The sequence below is a fragment of the Ammospiza caudacuta genome, chromosome 6, assembly GCF_027887145.1.
Source record: "Ammospiza caudacuta isolate bAmmCau1 chromosome 6, bAmmCau1.pri, whole genome shotgun sequence".
In the NCBI taxonomy this organism is placed as follows: Eukaryota; Metazoa; Chordata; class Aves; order Passeriformes; family Passerellidae; genus Ammospiza; species Ammospiza caudacuta.
In genome coordinates this window covers 30,086-36,939 of record NC_080598.1, presented here as the reverse complement: position 1 = coordinate 36,939, position 6,854 = coordinate 30,086, and the positions used below count along the sequence as shown (strand labels likewise).

The 6,854-nt window shown below is 44.9% G+C and overlaps 1 long non-coding RNA gene across 1 annotated transcript; it reads left to right on the top strand.

Annotated features, from left to right (window-relative positions):
• Positions 1-3,544, top strand: LOC131559274 (uncharacterized). The gene is made up of 5 exons (XR_009274854.1): positions 1-170; positions 795-858; positions 1,556-1,631; positions 2,399-2,516; positions 3,289-3,544. It is a non-coding gene; the product is annotated as an uncharacterized LOC131559274 (long non-coding RNA).
• Positions 3,545-6,854: the final 3,310 nt, after the last annotated feature.

The window sequence follows — 6,854 nt, the reverse complement described above, 5'->3', positions numbered from 1 at the left end:
TTCTTCCTTCTTTTTTAACTGAATTGTTTTTATTAAAAATACTATTTGAATATGTAGAAAAAGTGGGGATGTCCTGTACTATATCCTAGCTTTTCTTGTTTATAGGGTGCTCAGAAAACATGCGTCCCTTAGAGTCCCTCAGAAAGGTTCTCAGTGCGATCTCTACCAAGGTATGTATTTACTAATAAGTGATCCCTTTAGATATTTGCCTGTGTACCTTTTCCTGTAATTCAGAGCTTGCGTTCTGTGGGTTTTATGATAAACCTGTAAAATATGTAAGAATGCTTTTGCAAGTCTGAATCGTTGAAGGCAGCAGTAAGTGGATTTAGAGCCTGTTCTTGACCAGACAACGGGAAAAAGTGTGACTTTGATGCTGAACTTGTTTTTTTCATTTTTCATTTGACTTGTCTGGAATGATTTAGGAATAGAGAGAGCTAGAAAAAGAGAGAAATAGAATTGATTATTGAGCACTCCTCAAATGCTCACCACGATTCAGTGTAGAGCCGAAGTGAAGGGTGATGGAACAGAGCTCTGTGCTTTAGAAGGAAATAAATTTAAACCTGACCTCCGCACAGAGTCTCACTAACTTCTTTTGTTTTAAAATACAAAATATTATTAGGAAGTGTTGGAAGTTAGTGTTTTGGGAAAGAAACGGCAGTTCCACAGAACATTCCATTTAACAGAGGCTCTGGGAACGATTCATGTTGTAACTGCTGTCACTGCAATCAGTTGGTGGTTCAGCCTTGAAATGTGCACTTGCCCTTCTATAAAGCACTGTTTTGTTTGCCTTTCAGTGCTATGAGTCTTGATAAATTGGAGAAGAGCCCAAGAGAAATTTTTCATCCCTTGATATAAAAGGTAGGAAGTGACTTTTTTTGGTTTGGTTCTTTTTCTTTATTATTTCCTGGAAATAAAAGTAATTAAGTATAGGTACTACTGGTTTGTTTCTTCCAGTAGCAGATGATAACAATAGCAGTAGTAATAGTAAAAATAATAATAGAAATAATAATAATAGCAATGTAATACTACCTAAACTGTCTTTATCCATTGAACTGGCCATTTCAAATCAAAACTTCTAAACACAAATCAAACCATCATCCTCGTAGAATCTTTCACAGCAGTGGGCTATAGATCCTGGTTTTGTTGACAGGATTTATTGGTTCTGGAATAGCAAGAGGGAAGTACAAGCCTAACTACTTCTAGCTCACAGACCCATCCAGTGAATACTGCTTTGTGTTTTGGTGGGCTTGTGATGACTTTGAAATCAATTGCTCATTCCAGTAAAAAAAATTAATGTTTTTTTGAACCTGACAGCAGAAATAACTTTAGGCACCAACTTAATAATAACAGATCACCAATTTAAGTTCATAATTTTATGCTGTACTATCAAAGTTTAAAGGTAAATTTTTACTTATTAGGAGATGGTATAAAGTGTATGTTCCAATGTGTTGGATGTACGCAAAGGTACATACGTACCCGAAAGTCCTTAGAGGAAACAAATTTTTACGTCTGCTGTTTGATTGTTTATCATACAATATTTGGTTTTATTTCCCAGGGATCGGTGAATTTTAACTTTGGAGTCCTCTGTGCTAAGGATGCTCAGCCTACAGATGATGAAATGTTCAGTAATGGTGAGTTTTTCACCTTCTCTTTAATTGCTATGCTGATCTGAATAAGAAAAAAACAAAAGCAAGAGAAAAAAAAAGGATGGTTTATTATTTTTTACGCTGTTATGTTTGTTTCCTCAGTATTTGCTGCAGCTCTGCGAACCCAAGCTTTGGGTTCCTTCTGTCCCACTGGGAGTTGCCCAGTTTGGTTGCATCTGGTGAAATTCACCCTGAGACCTTACAGAGCTAGCTCAAACTACGTGAGAGCCATTTGCAGTTCTCTCCAGACACCTGGAGAATGGGTGATGTTTCTGAGGGTCTGGCAAGTATACTTGTATCAAAACTCAGTCTGTGAAATTTCTGGGGAAAACCCTTCTGTGTCCTGAAGGGTTCAAACTCTGGTGAGGATCCAGTTATCAGGTGCTCACCTGGATGGTTCCAGCTCTTAAAGTGAACACTTGTACTCTTACCCTGTAGTTTACATCTATTGTATTTTTGTTATTTTGCAAGATTTTACGGCTTTGCAAAATATTGTGCATTTCACTCTTTGGAACCTCTCAGATCGTTCTTTGGTGCAGCACCACCTCATGGGACACTTGGCTGCCGTCCTGAAGGGGTTGGTCGCTAGAATTGTAAATCCTGGAGAGTTTGTAAGTCTTCTGTCCCCAGGGAGGTACCATGCTTTGTTTACTTTTGTTCTGTTTGTTAGGCGCTGCTTCTCATTGGAAGTATGAATTTCAAACTACCCTGTTCTTATTTTAACTGTTTTCCTGGTTCTCTCCCTACGGCAGGGAAAGACTCTCGTATCCTTGTCGTCGGGCTCGGTGCTGTCCAAGAAGATGCAGAGACTAAAAAAATCATAAGAAGCAAAATATGACTGCAGGGAAAACAAGCTGGAGAGAACAAAAGGTGATATTGTTATCCTTACCCTGTATTAGAAACATCCGCTGTGCTTTGATGCTGGCAGCTGCCAGGGGCTTGTTAGCTCTTTGTAGGCAGGTGTAGGTGTTCACTTGTAGGTTTTTTCTCTGGACAAGTCAATTCAAATTTTGCTAAGCTTATATTTGCAAATTACTCTCTAGCACAGTCCAGCATGACATTTTTGAATGTTGTAAAAATACCATGTTACTTGGAAATTGCTAATGATGAGAAGCTTTAGGGAAAAATAAGATGTCAGGGTTGGGAGATGTGAGAAGAATTTTGAGGGGATGTTAGACTGAAATAAAGCACACTTGAAGCTGGACTGGCACGCTGGCAGATCCCCTATTAAACAGTAGTGCTGAGATTAGCCTGGGGGTTGCCCATTGTTTCTGTAGAAATAAATGTTTTCTGGTCTTCAGAGGTAAGCTGCTTTGAAAAGCTGGAAGGCACAGCATAGTGACAATCCGTGTGCTTCGCATTAAAAATAGATTTCAGAAGGGTCCTAGGCTTTTGTCTTTTCCTAGAAGTCGATGTAATCCTATTGAGGAGTTTTTAATTCTGTGCTGCCATGTCATCGATCAGGGCCCTGTCGTACTAATCATCATACAGATGCAAAACAAAAAATCAGACCCTGTCCCGACCACTTAGAGCCCAGAACACGATTTCCTCAGGCTGCCATTTGTGTGCCATCGGTACTCACCATGGAAGCGAGCTGGGGATTGTTGCACCCGTTGGGAACAAACCGCTTCTCGTCACACAGAAATGGAATTGGGACGACGCCTCAGCCAGCCTCTCTCTCCTGAATCTGCAGCAGAGCAGTTCCAGTCCATGCGGGCAATCCAGTTCCTGACGATCTGAGCGCACGGAGCAGCGCTCAGCTGCTGTGGGGGGCTCAGGGAGGGCAGAGTGTGCATTGTCATCTTCCTGAACCTACAGACGCGAATCAAAGTGAGAAGCCACAGGGTGGAAATCAGTCGCATATATGCTAAATAAAACTTGCAGGTTTTTTTTAAGAATTGTTTTTGCTTGTTCTTTGTTGTGCTTCTGTGCTTAGAAAACCTCCCTTTACAATCAGTTCAATTCATCAATTGAACCTTTGTTTGCAGACTCTCACTGAGCAGAATTTGTTGCAGACTCAGTGCACGCTGTGCAGGCCTCCCGGGAGTGTGAGGAGCTCATGTGTGCTACTTTTTGCTTTAGGACGCTCTGAGGTATTTATTCCTTTTGGGATACATGATGAGAATTCCCAAGAGAGGTAGTTATAAGGTATGACATCGGGAAAAAGCCTGTGTGGTTGGAATGTTGTTGCTGTCAAAAGTTAATTTTTTCTTAGCCAGTAGTTAGCTTTTTGCTTTATTTTTGTGGTATCAATATTTTATTGTTTAAAAAATTCCTTCAAAATAACTTCAGTGGTCGCCCACCAGTACCTTGTTCAGATTTGCCTATTTGCTTGTAGCTGAAATGTTCACATCTTGTTTATCATTCTATTTAAGAAACTGCTGCCCAGCCAACTAATAACTGAATATCCATCTGTCTAGGACACGGGGAGAGGATTTAGGTAATGTCTTTATTTCCAGAAAAAAGTTCCAGTGTAGTTTCTAAATAGAGGAGAAGGGGGTGAAGACTCGGGGCTCTGATGCCGTTGGGGCACCCCAAGGTCCCCAGGAGAGGGGGCCCCACTGCGGTGCAGGAGCAGGTGTGTTCTCATGTAATATTGAACAAATTATAAATATAAATATGAAAATTATAAACATGAAAATATTTTTAAAATACTTAAATAAAGCGGGTTTTCTTTATTGGTCAATAGGCAGTGTTTTGATTGTAAAAATTATAAATGCAAATAATATAAAGGTAGAAATCTAAGTTTAGAAATATATAATAAATACATACAGATAAATATAAAAATTTAAAATATCAGAAAAAATTAGTTGTAGCAGTAGATATTATACATAATTTAAATAATAATTTAAATCTATTTTAAAATTTTATATATATAATATATCATTATTAATGTAATACATCCAAAGAAACGATAAATTAAAATATGAATGTATAATTATACAAAGTATAAATAAAAAATATTTCAGTATCCTTTAAAAGAAGGGTTTTTTTATTTATTTGGTTAGAGACGGGGTTTTTATTTGGAATAATGGAAGTATTATAGAAGTATAAAATTAAATATAGAAATATACAGTCAATATAGAAAGATATTTGTAAAAACACGAGCGAACGACGCCTCCTTCGGCCGAACCAAGGCGAGACCGGCGGAACCTGACGGCCTCGAGCGAACCGAGGCCAGGCTTGCGAGGCTGCCTGAACGGAGCCGAGCTCAGCCGAACCGAGCCCGCTGCTCTCGTGCGCGCTAATTAGCGCGAGTGCGGTCACTGCCCAATGAGCTCCTGTGCCACGCCGCGCTCCCGATCGTGTCCGTGCGATGGCCGGGCCGCCCGCGGGACGCGGCAGCAGGAGAGCCCCGAGCCGGGCGAGTTTAACGTGAGGCGGCGCCGCTTGCCCGCCGTCAGGGAGCCGAGCCGAGGCGAGCTCAGCCGAACGCGGAGAGAGCGGCTACGAGTTGGGCCGAAGCGAGCCGAGCCGCGCCGAGGGCAGAGAGCGGCTCCGAGTTCGGCCGAAGAGAGCCGAGGCGCGCCGAGCGCACTGATCGGCTCCGAGTTCGGCCGAGGCGAGCCGGGCCGCGCAGAGAGTGGCTCCGAGTTCGACCGAAGCGAGCCGAGCCGCGCCGAGCGCAGAGAGCGGCTCCGAGTTCGGCCGAAGCGAGCCGAGCCGCGCCGGGCGCACTGATCGGCTCCGAGTTCGGCCGAAGCGAGCCGAGGCGCGCCGAGCGCAGAGAGCGGCTCCGAGTTCGGCCGAAGAGAGCCGAGCCGCGCCGGGCGCACTGATCGGCTCCGAGTTCGGCCGAAGCGAGCCGAGCCGCGCCGGGCGCACTGATCGGCTCCGAGTTCGGCCGAAGCGAGCCGAGCCGCGCCGGGCGCAGAGAGCGGCTCCGAGTTCGGCCGAAGCGAGCCGAGCCGCGCCGGGCGCAGAGAGCGGCTCCGAGTTCGGCCGAAGAGAGCCGAGCCGCGCCGGGCGCAGAAAGCGGCTCCGAGTTCGGCCGAAGAGAGCCGAGCCGCGCCGAGCGCAGAGAGCGGCTCCGAGTTCGACCGAAGCGAGCCGAGCCGCGCCGGGCGCAGAAAGCGGCTCCGAGTTCGGCCGAAGCGAGCCGAGGCGCGCCGAGCGCAGAGAGCGGCTCCGAGTTCGGCCGAAGCGAGCCGAGCCGCGCCGGGCGCAGAGAGCGGCTCCGAGTTCGGCCGAAGCGAGCCGAGCCGCGCCGGGCGCACTGATCGGCTCCGAGTTCGGCCGAAGCGAGCCGAGGCGCGCCGAGCGCAGAGAGCGGCTCCGAGTTCGGCCGAAGCGAGCCGAGCCGTGCCGAAGGGTCGAGTCCAGCCGAATGCAGATGACAATGGCCGAGTTTAGCCGATTAGAGCCGAGTTTAGCCGAGCAGCTGTGAGCCTTGCACGCTTGAGGTGAGCGTGCATCGTTGCCGGCCTGGGATTGAGTGAAATGCACTAAGGAAACCAGCTCTGGGGAGGGAGGCAGGGAAATCCTCTCTTAACGTTTACCAATTCGTCCGTCAAACTCATCACGGCAGGACAGAGTGAAGACTGAAAGTGTAAGAAGATGTGGAGGGAAACAGAGAATCTGGCAGGAGCATCGAACGCACAAGTGCACGAATTTTGCTTTTTGCTTGGATGTAAACTCAGAAGTTGTAAGGAATTTGGGAAGGAGAAGGGACATTTCAGAAGGAGAAGAAGTTGTTGTTGGAGTCCTGGCAAAAGCTTTAAAAAAAAAAAAAAAGTGGTTTCTTTTTTCTTCACTATTATATTCTTTGGTGGTATATGGTGTGCTGTTTTATTTCTTGGTGTTATTAGCTCTGTGTAAATTGTTTATTGAGTCAAGCTAACTTTGCATGGGTTGTTTTGTATTTGAGGTAGGATCAATTTCAAGAGGTTTCTTTCACAGACTTCTGATAGGTATTACTGGGATTTTGGTTTTGTTTACTGTATGCATAAACATAGAGATTTGGTAGGGCCAGCTGGGCTGCTGGAGTTTTGGGTGTGAATTTATTAGATGGCTTTTGGTAAACACAGAATAATTATGTAAGGTAACAGCAAATTACCCAATTACCCAATTGATCTAGCTATGTAACCTTACCACAAAGTTTTATATCTTGCCAGTTTTCTGTTCTTCTGCTCCAAGTAGTTGTTGCAAAAAAAGAAAGCACTGTTACTTTTCTGAAAAGTTTTCTTCTATAACAAGCCCTTTACTGCC